The following is a 26,366-nucleotide window of genomic DNA, read 5'->3' as shown; positions in this document are numbered from 1 at the left end:
AAGTCTTCATGATGCCAGAAGCTTCATGAATTTGCATTCAATTGGACAATTAACTAACCTAATTGGCTCCCTGCCATTCCTGGCTGGTTAGCCAGTAACCATGAATTATATTAGATACAGTAAAAGAAATAAGAAAAGACAAAACAGTTTCAGAAATTTAAAATTTAGTTTATAAGGGAATCAAAGTCAAAGGAGGTAGGCAGGATAGTGTGTGAAATGAAAAGGATTCTTTTTGCATGAAGAACAAAACTAGTACTGAGGCAGGATTGCTCAGAGGTAGGAACGGTTTGAGAAACTGACCCAACATACTGTGTTTGCACTTTGCTCCTGCACCCAGATCCATCTCTAAAGGACTAGAAAGATTCAAGCCTGTGTTCCTCCCTATTCTTCAACCTTGATTTAAGAGATAACCAGTTGCTTGTCTTGTTGTCATAGGTTCAAGATTCCCTGCAGAGGGCGCTGCTCTACTTTGGAAATCTAATCACGACACATTCCAGTGCAGGAACATACAGATTTGTCAGCAAATTTAAATGTAATGTAATCCTGACACTATTAATTTATCAAAAACCGCAAAATCCAAGCCAAAGCCAATCAACTAAAGTCTGCACCTGTCCAAGGGTTTTCCCACTTTCGGACCAAGTCTGAAAGCAGGACGTTTAGTGGAAAAAGTTCTTGGTCTATTTTGTATAGAAAATGTGCAGGATCAAGCATCAATTAGGCATATGATTAGCCGCCAGAGAGGCTTTCCAGTAGAATTTCACAGCCAGACCAAGAGATTTTGTCTGCTGGTGCTGCCAGCACAGCCTGAAACCTCGCAGCCTGAAACTTCAGGGGTAGGTTCACCGGGACGAAAGGCGGTGTTTTGGTTGGAAGATGCTTTGGGGATAGGAGCTCACAAGGAGGGTTGGGGTGGGAGCCTCAAATTAATGCAGAGCGAGGAACCCCATCTACCACCAAATTAACCAGCCAGATATTCTTGTCCTTTCTCACCGCTCATCCCATCTGATCACTGGTTAACTACTTAATAGACGAAGGGTTAAGACGACCTGAGCCTTCCCACCCAAAACTCAAATTTCTGAGGTGGTGGAAAGTATATCTGATGATTGCCCTTCCCATCATCTTCTGCATCAATTCTTGGAAAAGGGAACTTCTGCCCAGTGTGAGTGGAAGATGACTAAAAATTACAGTCCAGAAAATACTGCAGTAGCACCTCTCACAGTCAATGACATGATGACAATGGATTTTTAACTTCACTCTATATTTGGGGGCCAATGTTCTGGAATATCATGGTGGAAACAGTGCAGCAACATTCATCAATATCATGTTTAATGCCCTATCTCATTAAACAATAAATCACAAGGATACAGGATAAACTAAATGAACAAGAGACATAAACAGTGAATTATATTAGATACAGCAAAAGAAATAATTAAGAAAAAAAAGAAGGAAAATGTTTCACAAAATTTAAAATTTAATTAACAAGCAAATCAAAGCAGGATAGTGTGTGAAAAGTTCAAGGATTCTTAACAAATGAAGTATGAGACTAATCCCCTGTCCATCGTGGTTGGAAATTTTTCAGAAGGACTTAAGAATTGTTAAAAGAAAAAAAACATCAATTCCCTTCAAGTTCCTTGCAGTTCATTTCTACAACCTTTGAAACCCTAGGTCCCAAAGTACTTTTGCCATTCTAGGGGCACAACATTTGGTACATTTTGCCTCTAGACTCATGTATTGTATCCCATAATTATTTTTCTGGATTTGCAATTTTGAGTGTCAAGACAGCTCTGGATCTGAAAATGACTGCCTTCCCATACTAACAAGTATGAGGACGTAAATACTGCCAAGGCAACTGAGTATCACAGACTATTTACTGTCCATTGCTAAGGGTTGTGGTGGTGCTTTTCCTAAATGAGTGAGTGCATTTCCTGATATTACAATTATGACCACACTTTAACCATTAAAACTTAACTGGCTGAAAGGTGTTTGGGATACCCTAAGGTGATGAAAGACATTTCACAAATAGATTCTTTGAAATAAAACCATTAGCAAATCAGGCAAGCATGATAACAATTTTACAGAATATTCTAAAATATCCCAAAAGTTGAAAAAGGAACATGTAAAATGTCTTCCATGTACTAAATACAGTAAAAGAATGAACATGTTTGTGACTTTACTACAAAAAGTGAATATTTCTTGTTCAAGATCAAGACATGCACATGGAAAGAACAATAAGCTCAATCGGTCCTTTAGTTGTTTTTTTTTCACTAATCCCACATCCAACTCTTTGGATCCTACAACTTTTGTTAGTACTGTATCGCAAAATTTAGATGATGATACATTGACATCGTACATAATTCCAGTCCATTCAAGCTGACATGAGTGACTTCAATATGTAATGAATTGTGTCTTTTAAACAGATGAAACCATTTTTGAATGGTGAAAAATGTGCAGCTTTAAAAAGCTTTACTGCCACTTTAATATAAATTATAAAGTGCATTTTCTTTTGAGAATTGAATTGATCAATTTTCCCAAAATTCATTACTGGGGTCAAAATCACAACGAAACATTCTAAGATTAGATTAGATTACAGTGTGGAAACAGGCCCTTCGGCCCAACAAGTCCACACCGACCCGCCGAAGCGAAACCCACCCATACCCCTACATTTACCCCTTACCTAACACTACAGGCAATTTAGTATGGCCAATGACCCTGCACATCTTTGGATGGTGGGAGGAAACCGGAGCACCCGGAAGAAACCCACGCAGACGGGGAGACACATGCTTGCCACAAAGTTATGGAACAGACTTGTTTTGTGAGACAGATGATTTAATGGGTAAGGAAACTAAGAGCTTGCAGGGAACATAACTTTTAAATAGATGATTAGGTAACATAATACAGTTTTTCTTTTTCAGGTACATTGCAGTTTAGTTAAAGGGGACGTCTCCCTCTACATAGTCATTCCAAATCTCTCCACCAACACTTCGGATTAACTTAGGTTCCTATGTCAGGATCAAGATGTGCTGGTAAGCACTCTGCTCTCTAGGATTCAGTAAAGTGCACAAGAATAAGTTTAGCAACATCACAGGATGTTGCCACAGGTACGATCTCTGATCAACAACTTGCATTTCTAAACATTATTTTCCCAACCTCCCCATTTTGGACTGCCTTGAAAGCCACTAAAATCTCACATTTCCTTTCGTTCTGATAAAATGTCATCAAGCTAAAAGTTTAACTCAGTTTCTCTTTCCACAGAGGCTACCTGACCTGCTATCTCCAGTATTTTCTGTTTTTATAGAGTCATAGAGGTTCATAGCATGGAAATAGGCCTTTCTGCTGAACTTGTCCATGCCAGCAATCCAGTCCCATTTATTGCAAAGTTTGTGGCAGAATATTTCAGATTCCATAGTGGTTAATGGTTGAAGATACACTCAGAGGCATACAGTTCACAATTTGCTCTGTGCTAAATACAAGGGTTGTATTTAAAAAGCCAGTCTAAATTATATGACTGTTTAATTGAGATACCACAGTGTTAATCAAGTTTTGTTATACTCATTTTCACTTTTAGCTGAGTCCAAATTTTTTAAATTTATTTTGTTTCATTCATAAATGCACCTGAAATGCAGCTGTTAGGAACTTCTTAGATTCTTTAGGATTTTTAAAGCATTTTTGGCAGATCTTCAGAAAAGAAAAATGTTCTTGTGTTAACTTGTGTATTGACTACAAGTGTAGATGACCATTTCTCATCTCAGTCTAACACAGGCCAATGTTTGAAGAAATATTTGAATTTTTTCAAACAATTCTGATAAAAAGCAGAACACGTACTCTAATATCTGTAGTTAAGATGACCAATTTTTGACAGTAATAACTTGAACATAAAATGAGTAACTGGAAACTACATCAACTTTGTCACAGCAAGCTCCAATATTACAACTTCTTCAGTGCGAGCATCTTGAGCCTACAATTAATAAGAGTTCAATAAAATGAACCACTAACAAGAAATAAATCTGTCAAACCCGCAAGTGTTCAGCAAGGAGGTTTACTCTAGATTGCCTTATGCATCAAAAAGCTTGGTATTTTTCTTACCTAAACAATGGAAATGGAATTTGATGTGATGCAGTTTTTTCTGATTTTCTTCTCACTTGTTCACGACCTGAAAGGAAACAGATTTGACAATATGAATTAACTAAACACAAAATGGTTAATAATACGGATGTGCGTTACAAAGACACATTACATATTGCCTCAACAACTGGATATACATCACTGTAAATGGTTAGATTCCATATACCTCATGTCTTGTCAAAATGTTTAAAATCCTCACTTTCCATCCCACTTTACATTATTTCATCTTCCCACAACAAGCAATAAATCACACAACCTCTCTCAATCTTATATGGTGGAATCTGGACATTCGGCAGTAATAACGCATTGGCTATACATAAACTTCCACCTGAAGATATTGTAATTTAATTATATGAAATGTTTTTACCATCAGTCCATTCACACAAGAACAAAACTTAATTATCACAGTGCAAAACACAGTCAAAAGACTTGCAGGTCTCTGACAGGAATGCAGACACATTCACATATGAAGTGAACCACCCTGTTTAAATTCTGAAGGCTTAAACACTTCGGAGATACTGCACTTAAACAGGCCCGTCAACAAACTGGTTCCAAGTCTATGGTTTGCCCTCCATACTGCTCTGATCAAATGCACATTGTCTTTCAACATCTGTTTCTTGACCCATCAATCCAATCTAACCGTAAATGCTAAGAGTTTTTGCCTACTACAAAAACTGTGAAAATATTGTGTTTAATCTTGTATTAATGGCTACTCAACAGCAATAAACAGTCTGCTTTTATTTATCCTATTGCATCCTGCCAAAATTTTAAAGACTCTGCTCTGTCAAAATTCTCGCAAAAAAGGAAAAACCTTTGCAATTTCTTTAGTCATCAACTCCCCTACTCACCTGAACCCTTCCAACCCCTCAGAGGTAATGAATGATTTTATAGAGCTAAACACAGGAGGGTTATCTTGCCTTAAGCCAGTTAACAGCTCACCAATCATTGAGTGCAAAATGGCCAGAATGGGAGCAGACGTACCCCTGATACTTCAACTCGGAAGGGAATCTCCACCTATCAATCCAACTGCACAGAAGATCTCCCAACGGTCGTCATCGATAGTAATCTGGAGCAAGAAACCCAGCCTATTTCTCTCTTTTGAGTCCAGAGGGGCTGAAGCTGATTCTACTACCTTTATATCCATCTCCAGTTTACCTGAGCTGACAGACTAGACATCAGACCCAGGACATACTTACTACAAAACTCACCAATGTCAAGGAATAATTTCAGTTTAATCTTGATTTTTTGCTACAGATTGCCTGAAATTCCCTCTATTAAAGTTAAAAATTCATCAAACCATATCCTTTCAAGAGATATCTACAATGAGTGTTTACCCTACATGGAGAAAGGCTATGGAGAACGGTGCAGAATTCATAATTCATCAAAACAAAATGCTACTTCACATATATCAAAGCGAAGCCTCATTATTAAACACACTACAGTCCCTTCCAAGATTCTTTTCTTCAATTCGAGAAAAAGAAAAATGAGTCTGTACTGTTTAACCAATGTTATCAGGGAAGACCTGTGGTCTTGAAACAATAAAAAGCATAGCTGCCAAGAATATTTCATAACATTAATAGGAAACACAGAGAGGCCGTTTTGTGTTGCCACAGTAGCATCCCTGCCCTGAACCAGGCAATCCAGGTTCGAGTCCCACCTGCCCCAGAGGTGAACAAATTGATCAGAAAAAACAGGTAATAAAATGAGGAAAGACAGAAAACAAATCTATTTGATAATATTCCAAATTTAACCATGTAATAGAGTATCTTCATTCAGTAATTCATTTATCTCTTTACCTGTAATAGCTGGTTTATAATTTGTTGATAAAGTTATGTACCTTGTCTAACCTCTCTCCATATGGTTAGGAACGTATTCCACTATTTTGGAATGAACCTTAGGATGTCTCTTATGTTAAGTGCAAGTTGTCATTTTTAGACCATAGAAGTAATGAACACAAGATGTTCCCGGGTCTCTGGCCTTTTAATACATAGAGTATTTAGTTTAAAACAGAATTTTTAAATGTCAAGGTTTTATTCCATTCCTAAAAAACATCATGAACATGTTTTGTTTACACGATGTGGCCTGGAATCACATGGTACAAGAATTACTTTGTTTCACACTATGCAAATTGAGAAGACTACAGCAAGGGTGGTACTCTGGTGCTCTATATTAAATAGACTGGACAAGGAAAACTGATCCAAAATGAACTTACATCGTTCCACAGCTGTGGCAGTCTTTTCTATCACAACTGTAATAATGTGTACTTCTTTGAATAAGTTTACCTCTAGTTCAATAAACAATGGTTACTTATGTTTAAAGTCTGAGCACCCGCAATGGCGTGCCAAATGAAGACCTCCTGTAACCAAATGCTCAATGTTCATCAACTCTCGTAGTTGGAAGGTTGCTAGCTCGACTACTCCTAGAGTACATACCCAAGAAAAATGACCAAACTCTACACATTACACTATCTAATCAAAGCACCACACAGATGTAGTAAGACTTCAATAAGTTTACACTTCATCCTTCTTGTAATAGCATTCTGTTTGTCTTCCAAATAACTTGCTGTACCTGCATGCCTACTTGGTGATTCTTGTACAAGATCACCTAGGTCTGTACGGAACACAGCACTCTGCACTCTCTTCCCATTAAAACAATACTCTGCTTTTCTATTGGTCCTGCCAAAATGGATGATCTCTCATTTCCTCCCATTATACTCCATATCGGCACAATTCAGTCAGACACTTCATCCAAGTCATTAATAAAGATCAGCACTGAGCCATGTGGCACTTCAGTAATTACAGTTTGCCAAATAAAAATAATAGTTTTTTTTTATAATCTATCATCTCTGCAACCCCTTTTTTAAAGCCCAAGGATCCAGGTCATCAGGTTCAGGAACTGGTCTGGCTTAAGTTACTGTGGCACTCCCCTTACTTTTCTCCAGCAACAGCGATAGTATAAGTTCTTCTATCCTATTAGTTATTTTTGGTGTCCTCTGCTCTGAAGATGGATACAAAAAACTTGTTGAAAGAGTTTGCCATTTCCTGGTTTCCAATTATTAATTCCCCAGTCTCTATCTCTATGGAACCAACCCTCACTTTTGCTACTCTTTTCTTTCATACACTTGCAGAAACCTTCACGGTTTGTTTATAATTTTCTTGATAACATTCTCTTACACTCCAATTTCTACCCCGGCTTTCTTTGGTCATTCATTTCTAATTTCTATAATGTTCACAACTTTCTGGTCCACTGCTAACCTTCAGAGAGTGTTATACCTGTTTCTTTCAACCCTCAACTTCCTCAGTTTGCCCTGGATGGTGTGGCTTTTTGGCAGAAACTTTCTTCCTCAATATCTCTGGAAATGTCTGCCACTGCTTCTCATCAAAAATTGATGAGTTTGTAATAGAATGAATTGGAAGCAAGATACAAAATTTAACGCATTCATGTTGTAAATACATTGATAATTTATCAGCACAAAATACATCAACCATATTTGGACATGTGCTAAACAGCACACATTTGGACTAATATTTATCTAGTTAATACAAACAATGTTCACAGTAGACCAAATTTACAAATAAATTCAAAGATTAAGGCAAGTCACTGACTTAAAATTAAAGTATCTGGATTAGTGGTGCTGGAAGAGCACAGCAGTTCAGGCAGGATCAAAGGATGCTGCCTGAACTGCTGTGCTCTTCCAGCACCACTAATCCAGAATCTGGTTTCCAGCATCTGCAGTCATTGTTTTTACCTACCTTAAAATTAAAGTATCATGGCTATATTCTTGGTTAGCAAATCACATTTAGGAAATTCATTCGAAATCAATCAAGGAACAAATGAGAAAACAGCCTACAGAAGTTTTTTTTTTAAAAAAGTTATTGCCAGATTAAAAAAAACACTTTGAGATATGGGCCAACATCAATGAACTCCTAGTTATTGCTGCTTTCAAAAAGCATCGAACAATGGTCGTTTTTATGAAGGTTCATTAAAATCTGATGAAGCATTTCAACATTCACTGAGCAATATTTATTCTCTTGAGGGCAACACCATAACAAATTGCTCTCCCTCTACATCCACAAAGGAAAAATTATTTTTTTTTTAATGACAAAATGTTACATAGCATTACTGCTGGTGTCACACAGGCCACATATTTTGATTTTAATTCCACCAAAAATTAAGATTGTCCATTCTCAAACACATTAACATACATTCAAAATTAGTTTATTAGAGTGGTCAATTGTATAGAAGGGCTTTCTTTTAAAGTTTGGATATATTAAAATGTACTTTACAGATTTTCCTTGTCGTTATCTTCAGCAGATCTAAGTTTTAGTTGTTGCTTGAAAAATATTTGCCTTCTTCTGTAGTTAATTTTGCAAAGCAGAAATAAAAGGATTCTTTTAAATAGTAAAATGCATTTCCAAAAAATAAAGAGAATAAATCAAATGGATATCTGCAGCTATCTCCCTCCCTCTAAAAGAACAGTGAAAACTGCATTGTTTCAAAACATAAGTACTTAAAACCAAATATGATGAGAGTCAAGCAAGCAAGTAATAATGTAAGTGGATTCAGCCAGAACCAAAGTTCCAAAAGAAACAAATACTCCAGCCACAAAGGAGCTCATCAATCTGATTTTTCAGAAACTATCATTGATGTCCCACAGCAAAGTGATCAATGTGACCACACCGTCAATGAGGACAAGCATAAATTGGACTACTTGCTAATCAAGGACAGATAAACTCCAACATATTTGGAAGGCTGGATAATTAGTGGTATCAACTTGTCACCTATCTAATGAGTTTATTCCTTGAGTAGTCTCACCATCTTGAAATTGTCACTAAAGCCAAAATAATTTAATGATTAGTTATTCACTTGATACTACTTTACAATTATATCCTGAACCCCCTTTATAAGCTCTTATGCATTGGATTAAGTGAATCTATTTGAATCTAAGTGAATCAAGTGAACAGTAAGTCAATTAACTGTTTGTTGTTCAATTGCTGGGTTTTATATATCACTTACATCTAATAATTTTTATATGGTCTATATAAAGTTTTAAGATGTGAATGACAGTTTATAGCTTTTAGCACATTGACATTTCTGACAAGAAAGAATCAATTCATTCACTCAATATATTTTGGTTTTCCAAACAACAAAGGTAAGGTGAACTATACATAGTCAGAACAGGATAACATGAGGCAGTACAACAAGCCAGCTTTTACATTATTCACACTTCAACATTCAACTGAATGATACCATTAATTATCCAACCTTCCAAAGATGTTGGAGTTTATCTGTTATTGATTAGCAAGGAGTCCAATTTTATGCTCGTCCTCATTGACGGTGTAGTCAGTTAAGGCAAGGGATAAATGAATTACCTCCTATGCTTGGTGTTTTTTGGCAAATACATGTCAGCATCTCAAGTTTCTTAAACCAATGTTCTTACAGGGAGGCTTTCTACATAGTAATATAACTGATGTTCCAATTTTCAAACTGTGTTTTTACCTCTGCCACTGACAGTGGGTGAAGCTAATAATGTTGTCACTATTTATTAGTATGTTTGTCTGAAAACAAAATATTGCCAAAATGTAATGGACGATTTTTAACAAAATCTGGTACACCAACAGAATTAAACCAAAGGAAGGACAGAGTGTAATGTTGAGTTGGCACATGTTTCTGAATGTTGCTTCCACTTACTTACCAATATAATTGAAACAGATTATTCAAAATAAATAACTGAAATTTCAGTTAAAGTTTCTCTTTACTGTGGCTATGTTATGATCTTAAGATGATGCAGCCACAACAGGTAACGTATAGTAAAGGACTGATTACAATGCACAGAAAAAGACTTGCCTCTGTATAGTATCTTTTGCAACACCAGACATCACAAAGCAGTTCACAGCCAATTAAGTACTTTTTGAAGCATAGTAACGGTTATAATGTAAGAAGCACAGCAAACAACTGCAAATAAAGAATTCCCGCAAACAGTGTGGTGACAATAGCCAAATAACTTGTTTTGTAATGTTGATGGATAAATATTGGCCAGGACACAGAGGATAACTCTTTAAAAACAGTACCATGGGATAATTTACAAGTATTTTTATTATGCAAAAGTCTTCCTTGCTAAACTTCTGCCTGTTCTTATTCAAGATTGGAAATGGGATTCTGTATTTTCTGAGGTGGCCCACACTGAATCAACTGAACGAGAGCTTGAGCACAGCAGATTCGGAAAAACGGATGAACAAATTCAGCCTGGATTTGGGGCCCTGGTCTGGTGGCTGAGGTTCTGGGGGTCATGACCAAGGAGACCCCTGACAGCCTGGAAAAGGCCATGCCTCCAGTGAGATTCGACCTGCAAGATTCTTTCAGCCAGGCAGACTCAAAAGGAACCTCAGCAAGACAACAATTCTCATGGAATCGGGGGAAGAGGGGTTTGAGGGAGCCTTTAGCTGCGGCATTAAAAAAACCTTACCAAAACACGGGTAGTCTGGACTTGAACCCCAAGGATATGGATTACTTCAGAGCTACATGTTTTCTGACATTATGGTGGGTTCATTGCTATCTGGATACATTCACCATAGCAGGCAGACAGGATTACTAAACAAAATATATGTCCTGCGACTCAATTTTTTTTATGGAGAAAAATGGGACTTCAATTTGTCACCCTATCCAAATGAGGGCATCTCCAACAGTGCAGGCCTCCCTCCATACCCTGCAGTGGTGTGTCAGTTTTGGTTTTTTTGTTGTCCTGAGTACTGGAATGGAACAAGAACCCACAATATTCCGACTCAGAGGCATGTTACCAAATAAGCCACAGCTGACAGCAATATATTAAAGATGACAAAACTGAAAATGAAATTAGACTTTTTTGAAAAAATAAAACGAGAACTTCAAATTTGTAATAACTTAATTGATGCTATCTTCTAGTTCAAACTTCATGGATTGTTTTATTCAATATTAGGTCAAGTTTTGTATCATACAACAGTTGGCAGTACAGACTGTAACTGCTAGTGTGCTTTGTGTGACTGATAGAAAGCATTCACACTGAAGAATTCATGACTGGATGTCATTACCACAAGCCTAACAAGAAATAACAACTCATTAGCAGGCATTTAATATTTTAAAGCAGTTTATGATAGTTGTACGTATGATTGTTTGAGCAATTTTATTATTCACAACATACCTGAAAATAAATCACGAGAAAAATACTTAAATGCAAAATAAACAGCTTCTTGACCAGCACTTTTTATTTCAACAAAATCTGAGCTATGCTAATGCTGATGGTCATCAGGAAGTCCCTCCTTTGCAAAATGATTAAAGCAGTCATTGGTTCTTAATATCTGTCACTCAATACGTTCTGAGGGCATTTAAAAAGAAATACATCAAGTACATAATTCAGGATGCACAACACTAGGTTAACTCTAGTAATCAAACAAATTAAATTGGAAACAATTCTTTAAGAAATTGAGAAAATCAGTTTTTGTTTTTCTTGCCTTGATTCTTCGAAAAACATTCTGCTCTAGCTGAAGGGCACATAAATTGCCCGGCTCTTCCTAGGATGGTGGAAAATTATGCCAGGACAGACTTCTGCCTGCCCACATGATGGTAACCATCAGCATTTTTCTGGGTTGGGGTGTAGCAATAGGAGAGGGAGAGTTCTCAGACAAAGTTAACTATGCAATCAGATTCCTACTCCTATGGTTTCCTACTGGAGGGTAACACATAGCTTTTACCTGCAGCATTTAACATGCTGATTCAGCATTGAAGCCCAGAATTTTCAAAATGTTAATCAAGCAAAGAACAAGAATTCTGGAGTACAAGGATCAGAGTGTGGTTGGTTCTGAAAGCAACCATAAAAATTGAAGTTTTTTACATCTTTGTAATGGCAAGAAAGAGAAAAATATTGTACTATTAAACATAAACAAATGTCAGACAAAATCTGCAGTTGTTTATGGAAACAGGAAATGTCTTCCTATTTGAAAATATTCCTAATTTAACTATAATGTCACCTTCATGAGATCTCAATCTAAATAGTAACTATAAATTTCCAACGTGCTATATTTTATATTGGTAGGCAGTTTGTTAATTTGCAAAATATTGATCAACCTAACAGGTCAAAATATCAGAGTTGATTAAATTGCAGGTGATATTCTATGTAATTATATTATATGCACATTTGAGTCAAACACATTGATAAATTTTCAGCGCCCATTTGTTCTCAGTACTGCCATCCAGGAAATGGTGACATATAAAAAAGGTACAAAGCAATTCAAGGCTAGTTACTCTAACAACATTATTTTTAGACTGTGTCAATTTAAGAGTTTCTTCTTTAGAAAAATAACCTGTTATAAACTTCAAACAAGAATTCAAACAAGACCCAAGTGGCCTTCTTGGCATTATCGTTATTCCACAAGAGCTATGAGGAGCTTCATACAAGAAAGAAAACCTGTCACTGAAGGTTACTCAATATTTTGATCTCTGCTTATTTTGGGGGAAAATTGAACATAAATCTAAGAACCAAGATTGGGTGCAATTTTTTAGTTGACATGATAATGAGTAAATTACAGGAGTAAATCTTAAACAAGAATCAATTTCAAGTAAACACTCTATTCATTTGGTATTCCCAAATCAAGAATTCCAAATACTAGCTATTAAACTCTGAATTAAATCTGAAAAGGGATATACTGGAGGTTGAAGCAGGGAGAGAAAATTCATGCTGGTTTGTTTAAAGCTATATTTAATGTTATTTGCTTTCACTGACAATTTGTGTTCAGTCAAACATGTCTTGCTGAAGGTCTATAATTGATTGTCCCAAATTATTAACAAGTACAGATCAAGGAGTCACCTGTCCATACATTTCAATGGAAAGTTGAAATAATCTCCTATAATATTAAGGGCTTCAACTCATTCACCAGCCAGCCAGTGCTCCGAAAATGCAATTTATTGCTATCATGTTTGCATTGTCATGAAGTGTTTTTGTTTTAACTGCTGTCTAAATACTAAATTTTTACACCATTACCAAATATTCTTGCTGCTCCTAGGCAATCACGACAAAGCAATGGCAGCATTGAATTGAGAGTGCCGCATGATTTCCAAAGTATTTTATCCTAGAGTAGCATAGAATTCAAGCAACTTAATTCTCAGGGCTCTGGCACCATCTCCATGATATGTAACCATGGAGGTAGTTTCATTGCTTGGTTTTTTTCACTCCGCCACTTAGAAATTCTCCATTCTAAACAGACAGCCTAACACCAGGCAGAAACTGGAATCATAAATTCATGGCCACGCCTTAAATATTCCATGACATGGTATGTTGGTAAACAATGCACTGTTTCACAAGAAATCGCAAAAGTATAAAATGGAAGGTTTTTTTATCAAAAGAACTGTGCGAGAAGAATTATTATAAACTGAGTAAAATAATGCAAACATTGGTTAAGCATTCTAGCTATATTTAATGCAAGTTTTAATAAAAGACATAAAGGACCAAAATGTAACAGGGAATGACAAAATGCTGTATATTTTTAAAGTTATGACATTAAAATATGCTTAAGACCTAAACACAAACATTAAGAGACTTGCCACTTATCAGGCATCAAGATATATCACACTCCCTTTGTGATTTCAGAGTGCCTGAGACTTCCCAAAATGAAAGTGAAATTCTGGTATTTTCTATAGCAGCACAGTAACACAATATCAAATAGAATCCTGCAGATTCTGTAAATCAGAAATAAAGACAAAAAATATCATCAGAAAAGACTGCAAAACTACCTCAGAATTTTAGGCAGCATCGCTTTAGATATGAATTAGGATTATATGTAGACCATTGAGAGTCAGAGAGTCATAGAGATGTACAGCATGGAAACAGACCTTTGGTCCAACCCGTCCACGCCAACCAGATATCCCAACCCAATCTAGTCCCACCTGCCAGCAAGCGGCCCATATCCCTCCAAACCCTTTCTATTCATATACCCATCCAAATGCCTCTTAAATGTTGCAATTGTACCAGCCTCCACCACTTCCTCTGGCAGCTCATTCCATACACGTACCACCCTCTGCGTGAAAAAGTTGCCCCTTAGGTCTCTTTTATATCTTTCCCCTCTCACCCTAAACCTATGCCCTCTAGTTCTGGACTCCCCGACACCAGGGAAAAGACTTTGTCTATCTATCCTTTTCAGGCCCCTCAATTTCATAAACCTCTAAGGCCACCCCTCAGCCTCCAACGATCCAGGGAAAACAGCCCCAGCCTCTCTCTGTAGTTCAAATCCTTCAATCCTGGCAACAGCTTTCTAAATCTTTTCTGAACCCTTTCAGATTTCACAACATCTTTCCGATAGGAAGGAGACCAGAATTGCATGCAATATACCAACAGTGGCCTAACCAATGTCCTGTACAGCCACAACATGACCTCCCAACTCCTGTACTCAATACTTTGACCAATAAAAGAAAGCATACTAAATGCTTTCTTCACCATCCTATCTACCTGCGACTCCACTTTCAAGGAGCTATGAACCTGCACTCCAAGGTCTCTTTGTTCAGCAACACTCCCTAGACCTTACCATTAAATGTATAAGTCCTGCTAAGATTTACTTTCCCAAAATGCAGCACCTCACATTTATCTGAATTAAACTCCATCTGCCACTTCTCAGCCCATTGGCCCATCTGGTCAAGATCCTCTTATAATCTGAGGTAACCTTCTTCGCTGCCCACTACACTTCCAATTTTGGTGTTATCTGCAAACTTACTAACTCTACCTCTTATGCTCGCATCCAAATCATTTACGTAAATGACTAAAAGTAGAAGACCCAGCCCCAATCTTTGTGGCACTCCACTGGTCACAGGCCTCCAGTCTGAAAAACAACCCTCCACCACCACCCTCTGTCTTCTACCTTTGAGCCAGTTCTGTATCCAAATGGCTAGTTCTCCCTGTATTCCATGAGATCTAACCTTGCTAATCAGTCTCCCATGGAGAACCTTGTTGAACGCCTTACTGAAGTCTACATCTCCCGCTCCGCCCTCATCAATCCTCTTTGTTACTTCTTCAAAAAACTCAATCAAGTTTGTGAGACACGATTTCCCACGCACAAAGCCATGTTGACTATCCCTAATGAGTCCTTGCCTTTCCAAATACATGTACATCCTGTCCCTCAGGATTCCCTCTAACAACTTGCCCACCACCGAGGTCAGGCTCACTGGTCTACAAGAGTTCCCAAGAAACCTTTCTCACTTGTCCTCACCACCATTCTTAAACAGTGGCACCATGTTAGCCAACCTCCAGTCTTCCGGCACCTCACCTGTGACTATCAATGATACAAATATCTCAGCAAGAGGCCTAACAATTCACTTCTCTAGCTTCCCAAAGAGTTCTCAGGTATACTTGATCAGGTCCTGGGGATTTATCCATCTTTATCCGTTTCAAGGCATCCAGCACTTCCTCCTCTGTAATCTGGACATTTTGCAAGATGTCACCATCTATTTCCCTACAGTCTATATCTTCCATATCCTTTTCCACAGTAAATACTGATGCTAAATACTCATTTAGTATCTCCCCCATTTTCTGTGGCTCCACACAAAGGCCGCCTTGCTGATCTTTGAGGGGCCCTATTCTCTCCCTAGTTACCCTTTTGTCCTTAACGTATTTGTAAAAACCCTTTGGATTCTCCTTAATTCTATTTGCCAATGCTACCTCTTATCCCCTTTTTGCCCTCCTGATTTCCCTCTTAAGTATACTCCTACTTCCTTTATACTCTAAGGATTCCTCGATCTATCCTGTCTATACCTTATATATGCTTCCTTCTTTTTCTTAACCAAACCCTCAATTTCTTTAGTCATCCAGCAATCCCTATACCTACCAGCCTTTCCTTTCACCCTGACAGGAATATACTTTCTCTGGATTCTCGTTATCTCATTTCTGAAGGCTTCCCATTTTCCAGCCGTCCCTTCACCTGCAAACATCTGCCCCCAGTCAGCTTTCGAAAGTTCTTGACCTTTCAAACCAGTTCTTTAAATAAGATCATGGCTGATCTGATTGTAAATTCAAATTTCTATTTCTGTGCACCACCAATAATATTTCACCTCCCTTGCTGAACAAATAGCTGTCTGCCTCTGCCTTAAAAATATTCAAAGTTCTGGTTTTGCCACCTTATGAGGAACAGAGTTTTAGCTAACAACCCTCAGAAATAAATTTCTCATCACTTCCATAAATGGGTGACCACTTACAGGTATCCCACGCTATCTGAATGTAGAGAGTTCCCAAGAAACCTTTCGTAAGCTGAAAATGGTGTAAAGTGAAGACGCATGATTTATGAGAAAAATTTCGGCATTATTCGCAAAAGCAAAAATCTTCTTCGGATTTGTGAAAACAAGTCAATTCTAGGTATTAATCTTACAAACCTTCCCTGAACTGCTTTCAATGTATTTACATGCTTCCTGAAATATGGAGACTAATAATTACATTAGGCTCCAAATATTGTTTCATCAATGCCCTGTATAGCCCAAGCATAGTCCCTTTCAATAAAAAAAATTGAAGTTTTCATGTTACTTGCTGTACATGTATACTAACCTTTTGTGACTCTCACACAAAGACATTCAAATTGCTCTCCATCTCTCAGCTCTGCAACTTCTCACCTTTTAGGTAATATACTTATTTATTCATTCTGCCAAAATGGACAATTTTCACTCCATTTGCCACATCTTTTCACAAAAACATTCTTACATGGAATGAGAGCATCATTGGTTTGGTCAGCCCTTATTGCTCAGACGGAATTAAGTTACTGTGGATTTGGAGTCGCAGATAGGCCAGACGGGTAAGGAGACAGACTTCTTTTCCGAAAAGATATTGGTTACATGGTTACTATTAGGCCAGTTTTTTATTTTAGATCTTTTACTCAGCTCTAATTTCACCATCTGGATTCTAACTCATGCCCCCAGAACATTAACACAGGGTTCTCGATTGCCAGCCCAGTGACATTACTACTACATAACCACCTCCCTGTTTCCCCTTCAGAACTTACTATCCTACCTAGCTTTACATAGTCAACCAATTTTGAAACCATACCTCCAACCACTTTACCCAAGTTACTTACGTAAATTATAAACAATGGAGTCCCCAGCATTGATTCCTACAATAGATCACTTATTACATCATGTCAACATGAAAATGAAATCCACTTACTCCAATTCCCTGCTTTCTCTTAGCCAGCCAATCTTCTGTATATGCCGAAATGCTACCCACTACACTGAGTTTTTGTTTTATGTGGTAACCTTTGAGGTGGCACCTTAACAATTGCCTCTGAAAATCCAAGGCCAGTACATCCACTAGTACCACATCACATTGCCTCCTCAAAGAACTCTAATAGATTGGTCAAATATGATTTCCCTTTCACATGGTCTTAGGTCCTCCCTGGCTACTTGAAATCATCCAAGTGCACTCCTATAACCTTTTTATAATAGCCCGTGTCTCCTTTAAGTTGTGCAGCAGTGCAGTTGGTTGGAGGGTCCATGCATGCTGCATGGCATACAGACGCATTGACTTTTGTTTCCACAAGTCAGAGATGTACAGCATAGAAACAGACCCTTCGGGCCAACTCGTCCATGCAGCCAGATATCCGAACTTAATCTAGTCCCATTTGCCAGTACTTGGCACAAATCCCTCTAAACCTTTCCTATTCATATACCTATCCAGATGCCTTTTAAATGTTGTAATTGTACTATGACTCTATAATTCATTGCCACATGTGCAGCAGGAAAACCGAGGGGGAGTGCTGCTTCTAACAGTTTCCTGATGAGAGATGTTAAGCTAATTGGCCTGTAGTTCCCTGCTTTCTGCCTTCCTCTCTTTTTGAACAAAGGAGTCACATACATTATCTTCCAATCTAAACTGGAATGTCCACAAATCAAATAAATTTTGGAAAATCAAAAACAATGCATCAACTGTATCACTAGGCACTTCTTTTAAAACCACAGGATGATGTCAATCAGGTCATACAGTCATAGAGATGTACAACATGGAAACAGACCCTTCGGTCCAACCCGTCCATGCCGACCAGATATCCCAAAGCAATCTAGTCCCATCTGCCAGCACCCAGCCCATATCCCTCCAAACCCCTCCTATTCATATACCCATCCAAATGCCTCTTAAATGTTGCAGTTGTACCAGCCTCCACCACTTCTTCTGGCAGCTCATTCCATACACTTACCACCCTCTGCGTGAAAACGTTGCCCCTTAGGTCTCTTTTATATCTTTCCCCTCTCACCCTAAACCTATGCCCTCTAGTTCTGGACTCCTTCCTAGGCATTTGTCAGCCCATAGTTCCAATAATCTCTGTCCCATTTCTCTAGTGATTGTGATTTTCCCAAATTCCTAGAGTTATAGTGCAATAGAACACTGTTCTGTCACCCCTTCAGGATCTATACTGATGCACCTGTTGCGTGTATCACAAAGGTTAGATTCCATGAAACAGCATTTCCATTGTTGAGCTTCACAGGAAAGAACAACATAATTGAGAATTTACAAAAAAAAAATCAATGCATTCACACAACTTTGTAGCCATCAAAATTAATGGACAGAAAGTTTAGAGTTGTACAATGACCTCCACACCTTGGATGCAGGCTTAATTTGCTTAATTTTCAGTATAGAAAGCATCAATTCATCTCCCCTGAGAGAGTATGCGTACAGTTTCAATCCAGTTCTCATGGGTGCAAACCTATAAACTTACTAACTACTTACAAAACTCTAATGTTTCTACATTTCACCAGCAATCTCAGTTAAGATGATAGAAGGATATCTCATGAAAGAAAAGGAGAATGTACACATTTGTATTTAAAGAATATGTCGCAGCATCATTCATAAACTAAACTCAAGAATACAACGCTGGATAATATTGACAGTAAACAGTTACAACCAAGTCCCAAAACAAGAAAATATAATTTTTAAAGCAAAATCAATCAGGAGACGCCATGTGGGAGTCTTTGCAAAACTCAATACTTAGAAGACAGTTTCAAGGGTGGGGTCCAAACAGAACAGCGTTGTTTCACAACTGAAGGGGGTACAACAGCATTTCTACAGCCACTATAAGGTCGAGGCAGCAAGTTTCCTTTTAAGACTTTGAGACAAGAATGGGAGTTATAAAAACACATTAAAAAAAGATGAAAACCTGTATGCTGGATTGTGATAAAGACAGCAATTTACAGTAAGAGAAAAGTAACAATAGTGGGAATCGCAGGGGAAAAGAAAGATCAGCAGAAAATGAAGGATGGCATTAAGAATGATTCTGAAAGCAAATAGTTTAGAGCGATGCAGAAAAATCTTCATAAACAGCAAAGATGATTTGTAATTTTTTTTAAAAACAAGTTTAGCAAAAATACATATGTCATACAGGTCATATATTTCAAGGCAAAATGTCTACCTTCCCAGAAACTCAGTTGCCTTGAATCATAGCTAATATTTAAACGGTGCAATAATGAAAACTTATTGAAACAACAAACAAGCTACATCAAAACAAAGAAGTCACAAAACACCTCTAAACAAAGTGACCTTAGTGATAAATGATAAAGATTTAAAACTTTTCAATGAGCGACAGAGCACTTCCTGTCACAGCTGTCTACCAAGGATGAAAACAACTATTCCATCTGATCTAAGTTGCACATAGTGAAAATTGGATGAAGAAAAACTATCGCAATGAAGAAAGCATACAAAATATTAATCATATTGATATTTATCTGGCAAAAGTTTGGGAACTGCTGGTTTCTGACTGTGGTAGCAATCCTTTGACATTTGCAGTGTATCTGTACTCCATGTAAGATTTTTCTCACTTCCATCTCCACATCTTCCTTCCCCACCCCCCCACACTCCATACCAGCTTTGTTGTTGGAGGCTTTCCAACATCTTTGCTATCCTACACACACGTTTTAGTTTTTAAGAATTCTCAGACACACATGCTGCTCTTTCTCCAGTCCCTGCTTTTGTAATAGATTCTTGTAGGATAGTTTGATTTTTTCCATTTGGAAAAGGTAGCCTCAATTCCAAAGTATCCATACTCACAAATTTACACTTGGTTTTGTTTCACACATTGTAGACTTAATGTGGAAGAAAATCACCAGTACGAATGAATTACATACATCAGACTGTACTTAAAATTCTGTTAGATGCTTTAACATAAAAAGTCATTGATCCGAAACACTAAGTATTCTCGCTGCAGAGGCTGCCAGGCATGCTGAGTATTTCCCGTATTTTCTGTTTTTAGTTGCAATTATGTTGGTTTTTCGGTTGTTACAACATAGGCTGAAATAAAGTAAGCATGTTGCACCAGTTAGCACTAAGTATAATTTCCAGAGAATCTTCATAATCTGGCACTACCTCCAATGAGTGGCACAACTGCCATTCAAGGAAATTTGAGTGAAATATTTCTTAATGATATATGCAAACATATAAATGAGGAAAGAGCAAGCTACTCAGTCCCTCAAGCCCACTTCATTCAACAAGATCATAGCTGACCTGATTATTCCACATTGCCGTGTATCCAGAGAACCTTTCACACTCCGCCCTCTCCCTGCCTGCCCTACCCCAAAATTATCAGGGGACTGTTTACCTCTGAATATTTTTTTTAGCCAATCTCCTTCACCATCTTTTTGGAAAGAGAGTTTCAAAGATTCTCAAGCTTTAGAGAGAAATAAAATTGTCAAGCAGGTGAGGCCTTATTTTTAAACAGTGACTACCAGTTCCAGATTGTCCCATAACTGGACACATTCTTTCCATATCTTCCCTATCAAAATCCCTCAGGATCTTGTATGGTTCAATCACATCACCTCTTAATCTTCTAAGCTCCAACGACATACAAGTCTTAGTTATCCAACCTTTCCTTCTAGGATAGTGCTGTTTTCCCAGGTACTCGTCTAGTAAACCTTCTCCGAACTGCTTCTGATGCACTTATATGCATCCATAATAAGGACATCAATAATGTACAAAGCACTTCAGATGTGGTCTCACTAATGCCCTATATAACTGAAGCATAGAGGTTAGCTAGCTAGCTAGCCATCAAAAGGAAACAGGACAATAAAAGGACTCTCCTTTACCAGTTCATTCCTCCTCATCCAGAAAATTAACAATTTGAAGCATCCCATTGAAAACAGTAACAAAATTGGTCAACCTGGTCTGGAGTCTGTTTCTAACAAACTGGGGCCTTGTCCAGGATTTTAACTCAGACAAAAGAATTAGAGTGGGCAAATGGTCAATTGCAAATGACTTTCTTGAAAAACAAAACTGCTTAGGATTCTGAGAGTTTGGTCTGCAACGATATAGAAACATTCGCAATAGATGTCTCTGTGTTCATAGAATTATTGGAAATTATTTTGGAAGATTTAAAAGCGCTCTGCTTCAAACAGTTAAAAGTTTTGGGGGCAATTGGAATTAGAATTACACCCGAAAATCAGAAAACTCAAGAATTTAAATCATTGAAGACAGAGTCGTGGTGGCAAGATTAAAATTGGAGCTGGAGCAATTAGGATTTCAAGGAAAAATGAGAGAGGGGGGGAGGAAAGAAAGAAATAGGAAGGCCAAGAGGAGAGACTGTTTCAGGAAATAGTCCAGGAAAACGAATTACAATTAGTGCTGAGGAGCAGCAATCCTATGATGGTGCATGAAGGCAGCACTGGCTCAGACTTCAGCACAGAGGCAATCAGTTTGGACATTTAATTCCCAAGGTTGAAAAGGCAGAGGTAGAAGCTGTCTTTTTTCTCTTTCAAGTGGGTGGCACAGCAGTTAACATGGCTGGTCCATCAATATCCTTTTCAATGCAGTGTAAGTTTACAGGGAAGGTGCATGAGGTTTACTCCCTCTTGCCTGAGCAATGCAGTGCTGATTATTAGGCAACAAAAAAATAGTTAAGTATACATGAGTTAGTGTTAGCAGTGCACCAAAAATTCCATATCCTTATCAAAGGCTTTACCAGATATATGTGGAATTTGAAAGGCTTAAGCAGCTTGCTTTTGAACAGTGGGTACAGGCACTTAACAGAAGCAATTTTGAAAAATTCTGAAATAATCCTCCTTCAGGAATTTTTAAAAAGTGGACAATTGCCCAGTTATGTCCTGTATATAAAACAGACAAATCCAATCCAACCAATTACTGCTCCATCAGTCTACTCTCGAATATCAGTAACGCAATGGAAGGTGTCAATAACAGTGCTATCAAACAGCATCTGCTCAGCAATCACCTGCTTACTGACGTTCAGTTTGGGTTCCACCAGGATCACTCAGTTTCCTTCCTCATTAGAGCCTTGGTTCAAACATGGACAACAGAGCTTAATTCCAGAGGTGAGGTGAGAGTCAGCCCTTCAAATCAAGGCCACATTTAACTGAATATAGAAGCAAGGAGCACTTGCAAAACTGAATCAATCAGAAATGGAGAAAACTCTCCACTGGTTAGAGTCATACCTAGCACAAAGGAAGACAGTTGTAGTTGTTAGAGATCAGTCATATCAACTTTAGCTCATTTCTGAAAGAGTTTCTCAGAGTAGTATTCTAGATCCAACCATCTTCAACTGCTTCATCAAAGACTGTCACTCTATATAAAGGTCAGCAATGGAAATATTTGCCAATGATTGCACAATGTTCAGCACCAGGTGTGACTTCTCAGCTAATGAAACAGTCCATGTCCAAATGCAACAAGATCTGGATCATATCAAGACTTGGGCTGAAAAGTGGCAGGTATCCTCTGTGCTACATAAATGCCAGGCAATGACCATCTCAAATAAGAGACAATTTAACCACCGCCCCTTGATGTTCATAGGCATTGCCATCACAAAGTCCTCCACCATCAATTTCCTGTTAATTACTGTTGGCCAGAAACTGATCTGGACTCACCATATAAACAAAATAGCAACGAAAACAGGTCAGAGGCTAGGAATCCCACAGCAAATAACTCAGCTCCTGACTCCCCAAACCTGATCACCGCCTACAAAACGGCAGAAGATCTTCTCGTCTGGTTATCGGATACCGAAATCAGGTGTCTAGAAGATGAAGGAGATACTAAGTAGAACTTCTTGGTACAGCAAAATGAGCTGACCCACTATTAGCTACATCAGCACTGAAACTGAGGCAGCAGTAATTACCGAATGCTGCTTCATTAAAAAACGAAGACATATTTATATCATCGATAGTAACAGACGAGATGCCGGAAGACTGGAGGTTGGCTAACATGGCACAATCATTTCAGAAAGGTGGTCAGGAAAAGCCAGAGAACAATAGACCAGTGAGCCTGATGTCAGTGAGGGCAAGTTGTTGGAGAGAATCTTGAGAGGCAGGTTTTACATGTATGTGGAAAGGCAAGGACTCATTAGGGATAGTCAATGTGGCTTCGTGTGTAGGAAATCATGTCTCACAAACTTGATTGAGTTTTTTAAAGAAGTAACAAAGAGGATTGATGAGAGCAGAACGGTAGATGTAATCGAAATGACTTCAGTAAGGCGTTCAACAAGGTTCCCCGTGGGAGACTGGCTAGCAAGGTTAGATCTCATGGAATACAGGGAGAACTAGCCATTTGGATACAGAACTGGCTGAAAGGTAGAAGACAGAAGACAGGTTGGTGGTGGAGGGTTGTTTTTCAGACTGGAGGCCTGTGACCAGTGGAGTGCCACAAGGATCGGGGCTGGGTCCACTTCTTTTCATCATTTATACAAATGATTTGGATGCGAGCATAGGAGGTATAGTTAGTAAGTTTGCAGATGACACCAAAATTGGAAGTGTAGTGGGCAGTGAAGAAGGTTACCTCAGATTACAACAGGATCTTGATCAGATGGGCCAATGGGCTGAGAAGTGGCAGATGGAGTTTAATTCAGATAAATGCGAGGTGCTGCATTTTGGAAAAGCAAATCGGAGCAGGACTTATACACTTAATGGTAAGGTCCAAGGGAGTGTTGCTGAACAAAGAGACCTTGGAGTGCAGGTTCATAGCTCCTTGAAAGTGGAGTCACAGGTAGATGGGATAGTGAAGAAGGCATTTGGTATGCTTTCCATTATTGGCCGGAGTATTGAGTACAGGAGATGGGAGGTCATGTTGCGGCTGTACAGGACATTGGTTAGGCCACTGTTGGAATATTCAATGCAGTTCTGGTCTCGTTGTATCAAAGGGATGTTGTGAAACTTGAAAGAGTTCAGAAAAGATTGACAAGGATGTTGCCAGAGTTGAAGGATTTGAGCTATAATGAGAGGCTGAATAGGCTGGGGCTGTTTTCCCTGGAGCGTCAGAAGCTGAGCGATAACCTTATAGAGGTTTACAAAATCATAAGGGTTATGGATAGGGTAATCAGAAAAAGTCTTTTCCCTGGGATCGGAGAGTCCAGAACTAGAGGGCATAGGTTTAGAGTGAGAGGGGAAAGATATTAAAGGGACCCAAGGGGCAACCTTTTCAAGCAGAGGGTGGTGCGAGTATGGAATGAGCTGCCAGAAGAAATGGTGGAAGCTGGTACAATTATGGCGTTTAAAAGGCATCTGGATGGGTATATGAATAGGAAGGGTTTAGAGGGATATGGGCCAAGTGTTGGCCAATGGGACTAGATTAGATTAGGATATCTGGTCAAGGTGGGCAAGTTGTACCGAAGGGTCTGCTTCCATGTTGTACATCTCTATGACTCTAAGTCTTCACATGGCGTGGTACACATCGAGATCCAATTAGGCTAGAGCTCAAATTTCATGTTCATACTATTCCAGGAAGATATGATAACTTGGCATTATTCAGCAGAAAGCTACGATGTATTACCATAGTGATGGATAGTGGGAAAGGTACCACCACAGCCTAAGTAACAAAGATCAGGACATAGTACTGAGACCCATGACTGGAATAAAGGTTGAAATCTTCTTTTCACTATCAGGGATTGATCCAACAAATCCACTGATTTTACTTCACTTGAGTTAGTCTACTGACAAAAGTGCAAAGGTGTCTGAAACTACTCAAACAAAGCTTTTTCAAGAACAAAAGGCTGAAGACTTCAATCGTACTATTTAGCAGAGCTCTAACAGCAATTCTCAACAAGTCTGTGAAATGGCCCAAGACCATCTGAACTTCTCACAAATAGTGATAAAACAAAAAAATAAATCAGACAAACGTATCATGGCCCAAATCTTTCGGCAAAACATGACATGATGTGCTCCTACCAACATCAGGTAAACCCTTAAAGTTCAGTGGCCTGAATACAGACGTAAAAAAGCTTAGGAAAGTGAATTATCTCAATGCAACCTCAGAATGGGAGGAGAAAAAGCAAAGGTTGTGACATGTCAACATGATAAAGCAGTACGACCACAGAGAAGGAGCAGGCAGTTAACGGTCTGACCCATTGCCACCAATTTACAAGACGAGGATAGTAGCTAAGATGAAGACATGGGTGAGGCCCCCTATTATCTGGCTAACCAATACAGAAATACTAGCTATTGTAGTGTCCTTATTCTCCCACCTCAGCTCCGAATATTGAACAGATTTAATGAGGCTGCTCACAGCATTCAACGGCTTATGCAGAGACAAGCCAAGCTATACCATCCTAGCTGTGGATCTGGGAGAAACCTCTCCCACAACTGAAAATGCCTATTGGCAAGGTGTAGCAACTCTGGCCCAGGTTTAGGAGGAGACTAACTACATGCTGGAACACCAGCTGTGGGAGCTCAGCAGCAGCATTTGGAACTCCCCAGTTTGCTCACACCCAACTGGAAAGTCCACAGTGATCCTGCATTGACTGCAGAAAGTTAAAGCCGTGAACACAGCCAACTCCTACACAAAACTGGAGAATTGTACATAAAGCAGATTGTACATAAATAATAGATTTACTCAAAAGGTGCTGGCAGATTATCTTGATTGCCCACACTTAAGGAAATCACAACTCTGGTGGTGTTATATATGGAGGGGTGATGCAATTTAGTTTCAGAATTGCTCTAGCCAATTTTCAAAGACCAGTGAACCAGATAGTGGCATTTTCCTGAAACAAAATGGGAATGATGAGATTCTTAAATTGTATGGATTCGAGCGAAAATTTGATCTAAACCTCAGTACAGCAGATGTGCCACTGGCACGCCTATTACATAAAGAAAAACATAAAATGGACTGAGAAATGACAACTAGTTTTGAAAAGTTGGAAGCCATTTTAACAAGTGAGCTTATGTTTGCACTCCAAACTTTACAAATAAGCATTTAAAATAGCCAACAATTCAAGCAACATTAAAGTCAGGGCTATTCTTCTTGAAGTCGAATCTGGAAGAAAGAAACCCAA

At 38.5% G+C, this 26,366-nt stretch overlaps 1 protein-coding gene across 11 annotated transcripts in view; it reads right to left on the bottom strand.

Moving 5' to 3' along the window:
• The window catches only part of bbx (BBX high mobility group box domain containing), a 223,989-nt gene that overhangs the window by 166,087 nt on the left and 31,536 nt on the right, over nucleotides 1–26,366 (bottom strand). For all 11 annotated transcript variants that reach the window (XM_087992700.1, XM_087992701.1, XM_087992702.1 and 8 more), the window contains one exon: nucleotides 4,084–4,150. The gene's annotated coding sequence lies outside the window, so the exon portion shown is untranslated. The remainder of the gene's footprint in view (nucleotides 1–4,083; nucleotides 4,151–26,366) is intronic.

This window comes from Chiloscyllium plagiosum, unplaced genomic scaffold (genome assembly GCF_037043375.1).
Source record: "Chiloscyllium plagiosum isolate Xiang-an unplaced genomic scaffold, Cpla_swu_hap1 HiC_scaffold_12, whole genome shotgun sequence".
NCBI classification, from domain to species: domain Eukaryota; kingdom Metazoa; phylum Chordata; class Chondrichthyes; order Orectolobiformes; family Hemiscylliidae; genus Chiloscyllium; species Chiloscyllium plagiosum.
Note: the sequence above shows the minus strand (reverse complement) of the source record. Positions and strands in the feature narration are given on the sequence as shown.